The 15,142-nt window shown below is 37.3% G+C and overlaps 1 protein-coding gene across 1 annotated transcript in view; it reads left to right on the forward strand.

The window, feature by feature from the left end:
• Positions 1 to 15,142, forward strand: part of EPC1 (enhancer of polycomb homolog 1) — a 96,083-nt gene that overhangs the window by 10,305 nt on the left and 70,636 nt on the right. The window lies entirely within an intron of this gene.

A 15,142-nucleotide genomic window follows, 5' to 3' on the forward strand; every position in this document is an offset into this window, starting at 1 on the left:
GAGAAGAGAAGCAGTTGGGAATTGGGACAAACTTCATGGAGAAGATACTTTTGTCCAGAGCCTTGAAAGACACATAGCCTTACAAATATGTAGAAACTGAGAGAAGAAATTCCAGGTAAAGAAAGCAGTGTGGGCATAGGCAAGGAGGAGAGGAAACACATGGCATTTGCAAAGACCAGCTCGAAGTCCAGTGTTAGTTAGCTATAATGTGTGGGGGTTAGAGACTGGGAGAGATGGACCTGTGATGGTAGCTTGGAACCAACACAAGAGGGATTTGGAATCCCAAGCTAGGGAATCTGGATGTCAGTCATTTCCAATAGAACACCAATTCAAGTGCTTGTAATTAGCCAAAAAATGGTGATCGGATAAATAGGAGGAAACTAGTTATTTCTTATATTACCATTTACCCATTAGCCTGAGTAGAGGAAAACTTAGGTGGTCTGGATCTCTGGCAAGGTAAGTTTTGATGGGGAGAATAAAGAGAAGTAGCAAAGGTTGAAAAGTTTGAGACAATTTTCAGTAACAGTGGACACTGGGCAGCAGGGGGCAGCATGAGGGCACCTAAAAGTCGAAAGAATGCATAGGGCATTTGCTTCTGTAGTATTTCTTGACAATTAAAAATTTACATAATATAGGCTACTTATATTAATAATAACTTAGTATTCTTTTTCCCCAAATGAACAGAAATTAAAAGAGAAAAGAAGAAAAGTAACAGGCTGGCTGATGGGGCAGAATGACATTGCTGTTTATTTGAGAGCATAGAAATTAACAGTTGTCTATGTGTTTGTTGTTTCCTTTCAGAGTTGATATAAATTTGAAAATGTCTAAATTTAAATTGGAAAGCAATTGGTTTTCATTTGGAAAACCTTTATGACTCTTAAAGATTTTACATTTTTCGAAGCACCCTTGTTTAGCTATACTGCTACACTGCATTCCTTAAAGAAACTAGTAAAAAAATGAGAAAACACTTGAAAATAAAATTTTAGTTAAATAATGAATAGAAATTTTAATACACATCCTATTTTATATACCAGATATATGGAATTTTAAATTTTGGCTTTTATGCTTATGAAATTTTTGGACTTTCAAATGAAATTTTTTTCTTTATATCTAAAATTCAGTGGGATGCCTGAGTGGCTCAGTCAGTTAAGCGTCTGCCTTTGGCTCGGGTCATGATCCCAGGGTCCTCCCTCTCCCTCTGCCCCTCCCCCCTGCTTGTGCTCTTGCTCTCTCTCTCTCAAATAAATAAATAAAATATTTTTTAAAAAAGTTTTGATGGGGGCGCCTGGGTGACTCAGTTGGTTAAGCGACTGCCTTCGGCCCAGGTCATGATCCTGGAGTCCCGGGATCGAGTCCCGCATCGGGCTCCCTGCTTCTCCCTCTGACCCTCCCCCGTCTCATACTCTCTCTCTATCTCATTCTCTCTCTCAAATAAATAAATAAAATCTTTTAAAAAAAAAAGTTTGGATGGTTCATGATAGTAAGAGTAGAAAATTAGAAGTTTCCATGTAGATTTTTTTTAGCTCTGGAATTTACCATACACCCACCAGAAAATAGCTGTCTTTCTCTCCTTGTATGAGGAAGGTGGTGTAATACTGCTCATATACTACACACAGAGACACTTTCTCTTTGTTCCTTTATGCTTCTCTTAATGCCCATCACACGTGTTTAGGAGGTTGTGATCCTGCATGGGTCATCCTTCATGTGCTGCTTTTTGTTCCCTCATTTTACCTTTCTGTATATGCTTCTTTCCATGTATTGACATATGTTATACTTGTCACCTTAAATGGCCACATAAATTGATGGCTGACTATTCCATGATTGTTGAATATTGATTTCCACCTCCATTAATGAAAATCTAAAACGACGAACAAACTTTGGGTTTAAGGTAGTTTACCTGAGGGGCTCCCGGGTGGTGCAGTCAGTTAAGTATGTGACTCGTGGTTTCGGCTCAGGTTGTGATCAAAGGGTCATGGGATCGAGCCCCCTGTTGGGCTCCATGCTCAGCACAGAGTCTGCTTAAGATTCTCTCTCCTTCTCCCTCTGCCCCTCCTGCTTGTGCTCTCTCTCTCTCTCTAAAATAAATAAATAAATCTAGGGGCGCCTGGGTGGCTCAGTCGGTTAAGCGTCTGCCTTTGGCTCAGGTCATGATCTCAGGGTCCTGGGATCGAGTTCTGCATCGGGCTCCCTGCTCACCAGGGCGTCTGCTTCTCCCTCTCCCTCTGTCTCTTCCCCCTGCTCGTGCTCTCTCTCTCAAATAAATAAATAAAATCTTTTAATAAATAAATAATTAATTAATTAAATCTAAAAAAAAAAGACAGTTTACCTGTCTTTAATTAGTTCTTAAATATCATGAAAGGAAATGAAAACAAATGATTTTCTAAATTTATGAAGCATTTCCTGTATATTTTATTTCCATCATTTGTAAGCCTGAAAACAGAAAAATTTTAAAAAAATTTACATGTTACTTATCAAACCAGGATTACCAAGATATACACACAGGACATGCCCTGTTTGTTTTTACAGGAACTAAGTCCAGTAGGCAAAATAACATCTCTTTCTTTTGTATCTCCCATGGTTCATAATAACAATGCTTGCACAGAGGCAGGGCCCAATAAATGAAACAACATTAGGAAAACTTTATTAAAGTATATGTAACACAATCTAGTTTTTTGGTGTAAGATTTAAATGTACTCTTCATACTTTCATCATACTTTTCAAATTGTTAAACTGGTTAAATTGTTACTCTTACTGTTCTGGTTGTTGCTATTTGGTATTTTTCTCAGTGCCTGGATAATAGTATTGTGTTATTTTCTTAATTTATTACATAGAAATTCCCTGTGCTTTTCCAGTGAGAATTTCAAGCTAATTGCAGATCTTTTATTACTAGACTTAATTACTTCGAACATTTCTGCTTCAGCTTTTATTTTGAAGTTTGTCTCTTTCTTTTGATATTCTGAATCTTTATATTCCAGTTTTAATGATATAAGGTACATGGATTTCTCATGTCACATTTGACTATATTTATGGCAAAGCTACTTTTACTAAGCATCCTCTAAGAACCTTTTGTTTAAGCATCAAGTGTTACTAATTACCAACTAACAGAGCATCATATCTTTGACTCACTCAGTGAAATTACTCTCCCTCCTGCATAGCTTCCAGGACTCTATTTGCTCTTACACTCTTCATAGGGGCTTTCTATACTATGTAAACATATAGCCAGGAAACACTAAAGGCATAATTACTATAGAAATCGTACATCTCAAATTGAATTATCCTTTTTTAGCTTTTTACTTAAAAAATATTTCATATATCCTCATTTTTTTTTTCTACCAACTATTAGAAAAATTTGACAGTTGGAAAAGTTGGGAGAGATCATCAAGTCCTTTTTTTCAAAGTCCTTTTTTCAAAGTTGAGGAGACTGAGGCCAAGGGACATTAAGATCAAGATCATACAGCTAGCTGGTGGTAGAAGCAGAATTGGAACCTACATTTTTTAACAGAAAATGTTCATAAATAACCACTTAATACAGATAAGATAACCAAGCATGCATTATTTCTTAATTCATTGATGACTCAATTATAAAAATGTAACATGGCTTAAAAACGTTTTCCTTCCTGGGGCGCCTGGGTGGCTCAGTCGGTTGAGCGTCTGCCTTCGGTTCAGGTCATGATTCTGGGTCCTGGGATCCAGGCCCACCCAGTCAGGCTCCCTGCTCAGCAGGGAGTCTGCTTCTCCCTCTCCCTCCGCCCCTCCCCCCTGCTCATGCACGTGCTCTCTCTCTCTCACTCGCTCGCTCGCTCTCTCTCAAATATAAATGAAATCTTTAAAAAAAATTAGTTGAGGGGTGCCTGGGTGGCTCAGTTGGTTAAGCATCTGCCTTCGGCTCAGGTCATGATCTCAGGATCTTAGGGTCCTGGGATCGACCCTGGGGCTCCTTGCTCAGTGGGGAGCCTGCTTCTCCCTCTCCCTCTGCCAGCCGCTCCCCCTGCTTGTGCTCTCTCTCTGTGTCAAATAAATAAAATCTTAAAAAAAAAGTTAAAAAAATTTTAAAAACCTTTTCTTTCTAAAAATAGTCTTAAAAACCCACATGATGGAGGCAATACTCTTATAAAGTTATTCTTTTCTCTATACTTAAAATTGTTTTTTTATTCCCACTGAGATTAATAAGATAGAATTTTAAGAAAGACCATTAGACAGAATATAGTTCAAAATTACTCCTGAAGAACCATTATTTTTCAAGTAGACCATGAAAGTTTATTCAAAGAAGCACAGGTTCTGGAACAAATCAAGAAAATAAAGGCAGGGAGTTCTATTAAGATGGAAGAATGGAATTAGATACTAAAGAGACACACAATAGTGTCCCCTACAAGCCTGATATAAAGAAGTGTGTGTGTGTCTAAATGTGTACATGCTAGCATTTTCTGTGAATGGGAGGATGAAAGATAGGGTTTGAAAATTTATTGAAGAAGGGATACTTTTTCATTCCCATAGCATTTCCTTCTTTTGAAGGTTTGGGTTTTGAGTATTTCTGTTCAAAGAAAAGAAGGACTGAACAGTTAGTGTAAACCCAGTTTAGCATTTATGTTAAAACAAAGGTAATTATGACCTGGTTCAGCCTACTCATGGGCAACCAACCTCCCACCTTATACTGACAACTATTCCTTAATCTTTCTTTGAGAAAAATGCTCAGCTTTTTTGTGAAACAGTATCATCTAAGAATACTTACTGAAATCTTACTATGATGACAGGCACTGAAGCTGTTTTATAACATTTTGTAGGGATTAAACTAGATAGTGTATGTAAAGTGCCCAGCAAAACTAAGAACTCAGTAAATTTGGCTACGTGGCTTCTTTATCTATTCCAACCAATACTTGGAAGTATGAACTATCTCCATGCTACAGAGGAAAAAACTGCAATTCATAGAAATTAATAATTAAAATTAATAATTTTATTTAAATTTACAGCTACAAAACCCAAATCATGTCTGACTCTGGAGCTAGTGTTTTTAACCAAATGCATTTTAGCCATTTGTTTTCTTAGCATGTCATCTGCTAAAAACCTGGAATGCTGCTTTTAAAATGGGGGAAATTAGTAAGCAGAGAAGATTCAGGAAAAAAACATTTTTATTGATTTTCGGTTCTTAATAAGGTGATGATGAGGAAGAGAAAATTTTGAGAAAAATACATTAAAATTATAAAAATTTATAATTATAAAAATTATAATACAGGTACATTTCTTAGAATAATTCAAACTTACAATAAATTTTTAAACTTTTATTTTGTGCTAGACACTCTTTAGAATAATTGAAAAAAATATGACCAGATAAATTAAAAGGGGTGAAAAAAAGATTATTGAAAAATAAATAAAATGGGTTAATCTCAGTGTTATGTTAAAGATTTCCCATTTACGGCAAGGTCCAAAGCACACTAGTCTTGCAATCAAATCTTCTGTGATCAACTGCATGATTTAGATAGGTCATAGATTTTCTGTTCCAGTGTGTTATTTTGGGGCATGTATACGTATGCCCTTCCTAACCACTATGGTGAAATTGAAATAATATATTCTTCCTTAATATTTATATTTGTATTTGCAGCTGTCAAAGATTTTTCACTATATTATCTCATTGTCCATCAGAGTGTCCTAAAAGAGAGGAAAACAAGTATTCTTTATACTAAGTATATGAGATACTTAAGGCTCAGAAATTAAATCATTTCTATAGGGTCAAAAAATGGTAGATATTAGATTAGCATCCAGCTCTTCAAACTTGGAAGCCAGTGTTCCTTTCAAGACATAATGCTGTGTCTCACTGCACCATGTTGCTACTTTGAATGTAAAATGTTACTTACCATTTGACTGTTTTTACACAAAGCACTCACCCTAAGGGAAACAGTAGCAGCCTGTACAGAGAGGCCCTGACCCCCTAGGAAGCTTGCTTGACCAGATTTGGAGATTAAGCAGTCACTGGGCAGCCACCTGATGAATCATTGGCAATGGGGGAGGGGCGTACAAAGCTCCTTGTAGATTTAAACATGTAATATATATAGATATAGATATATAGATATATATCTATATATATCATTTGAGGACATTTTTAGCTTGGTTTTGTTTTGTTGTCTTAGCTAAGAGTTTTGAAAGCGTTTGCAATTAATATTGTTTTATACTGTATATCTGGGGGGAAAAAAAGCTCAGAAAAATAAAATGATCTATGAGATAAAATAGGATTAAAATGTCCTTTAAAATAGCTCATGTTTATTGAGTGTTATTTTTGTGTCGGGTCCATGATAAACTCTTTGTGTTAATGATTTTATTGAATCCATGTATCAACCTACATGATAGATTCTGTTGATTCCTATTTTATGGATGGAGAAACTGCAGCTCCAAGAGCTTAGGTTAGAATAAAAATCTGAAAGTGGTTCACCATGTTCTTTTTTTTTTTTTTTAAGATTTTATTTATTTATTTGACAGAGAGAGAGACAGCGAGAGAGGGAACACAAGCAGGGGGAGTGGGAGAGGGAGAAGCAGGCTCCCCACTTAGGAGGGAACCCAATGCGGGGCTTCCATCCCAGGACTGTGGGATCGTGACCCGAGCCGAAGGCAAGACGCTTAACGAACGACTGAGCCACCCAGGCGCCCCCACCATGTTCTTTTTTTAATAGAGAAACTTTGGGAAAGAAACGTAGCTAAAAAATTTGGTTAATTTGGTATTAAATACCAAATATATTGCTAAAGAGTAGCAATTTGCTTAATTCTGTGTTGGTTAGAATTCTGTTCAGTTTTACACTTAAATGTCTTATTTTGTACTGTTCAGCAGGATAAAAATCTTAACTGGTAATAAGGATAGTACTTTGCATTTATAAGATCTTTATGCTTCTTTCAAAGTTCACATGTCAGACTGCTTAAGCAATTAAATGAAAAACTTGATTAGAAAAACTTTCATTTCCTTGTATTGCCTAGATTACAATTTCCCGAAGTGTGCTTTTATAGAATTAAAGGTAATAATTAACAGTACAAAGTAAGGGGTTGCATGGTTAGATAAATTTGAAAAATACTGTGATAAGCATTAGTAAATAGATTTCTTTTCTGCAGGACTTGTCCTGATCCTATGCCTTGTGAGCCCATACGTATTTTTAAAAGAAAGATACAATAGACAGTATTTTTCTAACTTACTGGTTTTATATGTAACTTTTTATGTACCTCATCTGAGAATGTAACCTCTGGGATTAATGTTTTATGGATCATACTTTTGAAAAATTCTAGGGGCACCTGCGTGGTTCAGTCGTTACCTGTCTGCCTTTGGCTCGGGTCGTGATCCCAGGGTGCTGGGATCGAGCCCCGCATAGGGCTCCCTGCTCAGCAGGGAGTCTGCTTCTCCCTCTCCCACTCCCCCTGCTTGTGTTCCCTCTCCCGTTGTCTCTCTCTGTGTCAAATAAATAAATAAAATCTTAAAAAAAAGAAAAATGCTAAACTAATATCTGGTAAGAAACACTTACATTTTAGACCTTAAATGTTGATATTTAAGATACTGAAGACCTATATTTTGCCATCAACTCAGAATGACAGTAAAATTGTCAACCTTCATTTGTGCAGACTTGGCACTATTGTTATTCAAAGAAAGGTAGGGTGCCTGGGTGGCTCAGTCTGTTGAGCATCCTGCTCATGGTTCCAGCTCAGGTCATGATCTCAGGGTCCTGGGATCCAGCCCTGAGTGGGGCTCCGTGCTCAGCAGGGCGTCTGCTTCAGGGTTCTCTTTCTCTCCCTCGCCTTCTGCCCCTGCCACCTGCTGGCATGCATGTGCCTAATAAATAAATAAATATTTAAAAATAAATATTTAAAAAATAAAAATATGTAAAAAATAAAAAATAGGGCAACCCTCTTAAGTCCGCTCCCTCCTCGGGAGCTTTGTACTCTTTGCTATCTCTCAATAAACCTTTCTTTGCTGCCCACCAAAAAAAATAAATAAACAAAAATAGTAAAAACAAAAAATAAACAAAGAACAGCAGATATTTGTTCTGCACCTCAAGCCATGAAAATTCAAACCCGTTGTTTGTTTTAAGTGTTCTATTAAGGCAATATGTGTTCTTTATAATAAAGAAAAGTCAGTACACTCTATAAACCTCCCTGAAGAGGGTGTGCTTAAGTGAATTATGATATATATATATAGATAAGTATCTGTCAAAAAATAATCTTATAAAAATATTTAATGAGGTGAGAATATTCTCAGATTATATTTAGAAGTGAGGACCACGAAACAATATTCAGTATTATTCCAATATTACAAAACAAACAAATGAAAAATAAAAGAAAACCCAGGAAAGACTGGAAGAAACAAAAACATCAAAAGGTTAACGTGATTATAAAGAAATCAGTTAAACCCAAAATATAATATCCAAGTACATGTTCTACCACAGTGCACCTGTGTTGTTTTTTGGCTGATGAGTCTAGTGTTTGGGAAACTTAATTCAGAAGAAATCTGAAGATCTGGGATATGATGTATATCCTAATCACTAACTCATTTAAATAAATTGGGTTGGTTTTTTGTTTACTAGTTCCTGCAACTTTAAAGATGGTAGATATGTTTTACTTCCTCCTGTAACCAGGATTTTGTTGTGAAATAATGGAATGCATTTTCTTTTACTATGTCTAATGTGGGAGATGCTGATGATGTTAGCTACTCTGTCCCCGGCTATGTCCTGAAGCTAAGCTGATTTTTGGCCTCAAGGTGCTCTCACTTGGGTGGGCAAGTAACAATAAAAGTATCACAGAAAAGTACTGGGAAATCACTTCAAAATTTTACTTGGCTTTGGCTTGCCTGGTAAATGATTAATGAACATGCTTCAGGCACCACTCAGCCGGTGCCTCCTCCAATTCATCCCAACTCACCAGAGTATATTGTCCGCCCACAGCGTCCTCTAGAAGTCGTGCTTGCTATGATCTCCAGTGACAACCTCAGTCTTTCTGGTCCTCCTCATTGACCTTTTTGGTCCTCCTTGAAATACTGACCTCGCCTGGCTTCTCTTCATGCCTCCCCCAGCCCCTAGTGCCTCCTTCTCTGTTCTTTCCCCACCTCTTGACCCTCTGCTGACTCCTAGGTGTTCTGTGTGCCCTCCTCTTCTCACTCCATGAGTCATTCTTCGCACCTATAATCTCACTCCTTGGGCTTGAAATTATTCACTTTTCCTTCCCTATTCGGGAAGAGAGGAGAAACTGGATTTAGAGTGCTTATCTAAGTAATTGGCACAACGGTTACTCACAGTATCGTAAAGAATAGAGTGAAAGTAAAACTTTAAATTTCAACAATACCAACTTATTAGGTAATAGAGAAGATAGTTCTGTGCTTCAAGTTTCAAAAGTCAAATGATTTCCTTCCGTGGGTCATAGAAACAAGAGTAACTCACAAAAGTCTGTCTTGAAAGCCCTCTTCCCTGTCAGGCTCTTTTTGTCCACCACACACTAATAAGTTTGATTTAAACCTTCCAATGTAAATTTCTACTGTGTTAACAGTTTTTCTCTTATTTCTCCAAGTTTCATTTCTTCACCCCATGTACCATTTATACCATACCGACTTGTGTGTGTTGCTTACTAAAACTAGTGCTCAAAGTATAGTACATTTTATGTGCTGAGACGGTAAGACATCTAAAGGTTACTACCTGCCCGTTGCCTCCCTCTCTCTCCCTTTTCTTCCTCCTCCCTTTGGCCCTCTCCTCTGGTGCCTCCCAACTCTCATTCTTATGCCTTTGCCCCTTACAACCTTGGACTAACACCTGGGCTATACACAGCAGTCTGGCAGTAAGTGCCAGTCATTGGATTAAATGGGTTAATAGTAATTTAACAAAATTCAGTTTAGATAAATACTACCAAATATTTTTTAGTATTTCTGGTTTAGTTCTTCAATTTTCCTTGTTTTCTAAGATGGGCTTTTATTCTCCTGGCAAATTAATTGTTGGAATGTATGACATTCCTCTAAAGTACTAAATTGTTACTGTTCAAGTTTCAAGTGATTTCCTGCTTATGACTCCCACGTAGGCATCCAACTGCATCAGGTAGTCTAGTAGGATCCTCATTAAAATAATGCCATACAGGTCTCATCAACTGCCTACCAGGATTGGGAGGAGGGGGAGATCAGATGATGTATGGGACTTGGGAATTAAGGAATCCAAGTCCTAAAAATGGATAAACTTACCTAATCACCTTTTTTTTTTGTTTCCAGGGGGTATGGTCTAAATTTTGGCAAAATCCTGGGCGCCTGGGTGGCTCAGTTGGTTAAGCGACTGCCTTCGGCTCAGGTCGTGATCCTGGAGTCCCGGGATCGAGTCCCACATCGGGCTCCCTGCTCAGCGGGGGGTCTGCTTCTCCCTCTGACCCTCCTCCCTCTCGTGCTCTCTGTCTCTCATTCTCTCTCTCTCAAATAAATAAATAAAATCTTTAAAAAAAATAAAAAACAATAAATTTGGGCAAAATCCTTGCTGTGTTCAAAGTAGATTTTCTATAAATTTAGGATTTTATATTACACAATAAGATGTATTATATTTCCTTATCTTTTTAATTTTTAAATCTCAATACTGCTGGCACCATTTTGTGAATTTTTAAAAATATTCTAATTCATTCTCAAACAGGCCCAATTTGTGTATTTTTTTTCTTTTTCTTTTCTTTCTTTTCTTTTCAGTTAAATTTTGAATTGGAGACAAAGGTAAACTGAAATAACTTTGAGTCCATCCTGCTACATTTGCCCTTTATTCTTTTAAGGTAGAGATAGATTTTTTCTGGATATATTCTGAATATTTTATATCAAACCTAGACCTTAAATATTACATACAGAATTCCAACTGTATAAATCAACAGAGTATAAATCAACTCTGTAAAGAAAATTAGTTCAGATATTGTTTCTTTGATACCCTATTAAATATATTGCAATATAATTGCAGTATTTCCAATATTTCCTGGTGGGGGGGAACACATCATGAAAGTATTTCCAGTTTTTATTTTCCTAAATGTTATGTTGGAAGAATTCTTTGATGTCATTTATTTTTATAGCTTATCATGAAAATAAAAAGCAGAAGGTTAAGAAAAATAACGAAGTGAAAATGTATTGTCAGTATTTAGTGCTTTTGCACAATGCTTTCAATGATAGCACTGTATCACTGTCTCATGTTGAGATCATTATCCATTCACACATTTTAAAGAAATTAACTTCATATTTTCCCAATTAAATGTAAAGGCAATATATCACTTTATTATTAGCTCTGTGAGGCTATATGGATCATGTCTTATTTGTCATTGTTCCCCAGCACAAACTGCTTTACCTAGTTCTTAGTAAGCATCCAGTCAGTATTGAATGTTTGAAGGAATGACGAATCTAGATTCCTGCTAACAAAACTGGCATCATGATTTTTTAAATCTTATTGTTCCATCGAAGAGAGTTTATCTTCTTTGGATCACTATCCATTCTTGCCCTCCTTCCTTCTTGCCTCAGAGGAAGACAGTTAGTTCTAAAGTTAATCCATTTATATGATGCTTTGCTTTCAGTGTACAAACATGCCCACATCTCTCCCACCTTCAAAAACAACAAAATCTGTGATCCCTTTGTCTCTACCTCTCCTCCCTTCATTGCCAAGCCTCTTGAAAGGTTAGCCCATATTCAACATCTCTCTTTCCTCCTTCTAGTTCACTCCTCATTTCACTCTATAATCTGGTTATGGGTGTTTGACTCTGGAATCCGATACTAGGGATTTCAATCTCAGCATTGCCTCTCACCAACTTTGTGACCACAGGCAGGTCTTGCAACCTCTCTAACAGGACAGATCTCATAGGACTCTCATGAAAATTAAATGAGATAATGCATTTAAAATGTACTTCTGCATTGCCTGGCACATAGTAAATGGTGATTATTATTCTTACTGATTGAAAGTGTAATAGCAGTTCAGAGAGGAGAAAGAATGGTGTAGGCTTAAGAAGAATTATTTTGAATTCACCTAACCTCTCACTCTTCAGACTAGGAAATTAGAACCCAGAGAAATTAAGTAGTCAAAATTTCATGGAGGACATATTTGAATTGGATTTTGAAGGGTAATAACAATAGTTTACAACTACTGAAGGTTTACTGTGCGTCAGAGACCATTCTAAATATTCACACGGATTATTTTATTGAATCTTCAAAACATTCTTGTGAGGTAACATTTTGGTCAGTCTAGAAATATGCAGTCAGTCTGAAGCTGGACAGGGAGAATAGAGAGAAAGGAATGAATGAAAATCTGGAGGCAGGAAAGACATGATTTCTGAAGATGGTGATGAGACTTAGCAGCCAGAGTGAAGAGCTTGTCTTAGGCAATAATGGGAAATTATGTTGAACAGAGTTAGTCAGAGTCATCAAGGCACCCTAACAACGATACCAAAAAAAAAAAAAAAAAAAAAAAAGGCTTTATCTAATGGGCAAGATAAAGAGCAGATATAAATAAGTGACTTGGGGAGGGGAGGATAGACATGGAATGGGGATTTAGGCATACTGATTTGGTGGCATGCACTATGAAGCTCTAAAGGGCAGTTTGTACTGTGTTCTTCGTATTCCCAGGAACCAAAGCTTCTTCCAGCCACTGTTGGTTACCACTAACCACTGTGAGAGTACTGCAGTTTCCTGTAAAGTAGGTGGTTAATAACAGTGTATCGAAGAAATGCATGAATAAAGGATGAATTGGATTGGAGGTCATTTCTAGGCGGGAAGTGATGAGAGCTGGGACTATGGTTGAGACAGTGGGAATGGAAATAAGGAAACGAATCTTGGGTACAATTTCCAAGAATAAATAATAAGACTTGGGCACATATTGGACATGAACTAAAATTCAGAACCATATTTCAGGTTTATTATATATAGCAAACAGCAGTGCCAGAGCAGTTGCATTTCACACATTTTTGGTGTTTTCAGCAGAAGTTCTGTATTTGGTATAAATTGAAATGAAGCACATTTCAGCATGATATTGTAAATAATTATTATCACCATTAAAATTTTATCTCTTTACTTTCTACCCCTACTCCCTCAACCCACGTTCTTACCCGTTTTACCATATACCTGGTTTGTTGTCAGAGTCTCCTACTGAACTCTGGCCAAATAAACCTTCTCATCTTCACACACCAGCCAGTTGCCTCCTCTCACTGTTTTGTTCAAACAGTTGCTTTCTCCCATGAATACCCTTTCTTCTACCAGTTCATTGCCATTGCCAACTGGAATATTAGTCATCCTTCACAACCAAATCACACGCTAGCTTCTCCATGCTGTCTGATCAGCCCAGCTGGAACTGACTTTTCCTTCTGAACTCCCATAGCACTGTACTTCACCATACTGCCTTGTACTGGTCATTTGGTTAACTGGGTATCCCTTGATCAGAATCTTACTTGTATTCCCTACATTGAAACCTGAACCTTTATTGCTGCACTCCTGCCCCTTAGGAGGGAGGGAAGTGAATTGAGTTATGAGGCTTGGGACTCCAGCCTTGGGTCCTTGGGAAACCAGTAGGACTGGGAGTCAGAAATCCAGGGCATTGAGCTGGATGGAGAATTGATGCAAAAAGAAAATGCCTCTCAGCAGGCATATTATCTGCAAAAAGGCAAGCTTAATTTGTAAGCATATCTCCGAACCTGCCATGGAGGATGATTCTAGAATTTCTAGACAACAAGGAACTGATTTGATTTGTACAGTGCCCATTAGGGATATAGAAAATGTTATCCATAAGCTGTTATTTTAATGCAGTTTAAAAATATATATTATTTGTTTCCTTGGTCGTTCACTCATAATTGAAGACCCTATTTTGTTCTAGAAAGTCTTATTAGTCCACAGAATCTGTAAAGACTTTGCTCTATGAAGTCTTTTGTAAAATCAGCAGGATTCTACTTGTAGGATTTTCAGAAATCTAATACTGCAGGCTGGAGAGGACTACTATACTAATATTGAGCCAGAACTCTTAAACCTGCCTAAATAGGTATCTATTCCACAGTATGGTTGGTAATTCTTGAGGCTCCCAGAATATGACAGGGGCTTTCGTGGCTGCCTTTGCACATGCTGCTTCCCTTGCCTAATTTACTTTTCTTCTCTTCATTTTTTGGCAAGGTTAACTCATACTTATCCTACACAATTTTGACTCAGATATCATCTCCTCCAAAACACCTTCCCTGAATGCTCTCATTAGAGCTGCTGCCCGTTCCCACAATAGCATGCGCTAAGCATGCGCTTTCATCATAACACTCCAGGTGTGGCAGTTGTCATCTACAGGTCCTTCTCCATGAGCTGTGGGTGACAATCAGCAGCATACTTAGGTCATGAGGACTCAGTAAATGTTTGCTCATTGAATAAATGCACAGTTTTAGTATAGGAAATGTAGATGCAAGTCCCTCTGCCTCACAGAGGGAAGTTGCCAGTATTAGAGTTTGAGGGTAATTTTTGAGAACTGCAATCTATGCAGTTCTTGTCTTCTCCCAACCTGGCAGTGTAGCTAAACCAACCTGGAAGACAGCAGTTTGCCTATGTGCCTTAAGCAAGTAACAGTTCCTATCCAACCCGGTATTCAAGAATAGTGACTATTTTTACTATGTAGCCCCCAGGGAGAAAAGCAGACTTATAAAACATTTTCATATCTCAGTGAATGTTTATGTTTGAAATTTTGCTGGCAAACCTATTAAACCCACCCCAACAGCCTTTCTGGATTTTTAAAATATCCCACTGGAAAGAGCTTTCTAGATACCAATTTTCATGTATAAACCAAATAATAGATCACATCCGTCTAAATCTCTATAATAATACAGTCTTCCCCCTTTTTTTCTTTTTTGATTTGGCAGGAGCACTACGGGTCTTTATATTTTTCAATTTTAGAAAGTTTTTCAGAAAACAAATGGTAAGTGTGAACCCATGGCTATGTTGAAGCAGCGTTTTCTTTCAGTAAAAACAAAATCATGAGCTACATATAACGAATTGGCTCTAAAATTTTGAAGTAGGTCTTGCTTTAAATTTTTTCCCTTAACGTTACAGTGTCCGATAGTAACTCCTTTTGCTTCAATTACAATAAAAGAGTGAATATGGGTAGGTAAAATGCAAGAACACACACACACACAGGTAAAATGCAAGAAAACACACACACACACAGGTAAAATGCAAGAA

Source organism: Mirounga leonina, unplaced genomic scaffold, assembly GCF_011800145.1.
Source record: "Mirounga leonina isolate KUSES-001 unplaced genomic scaffold, KU_Mleo_1.0 Mir_413, whole genome shotgun sequence".
NCBI lineage: Eukaryota > Metazoa > Chordata > Mammalia > Carnivora > Phocidae > Mirounga > Mirounga leonina.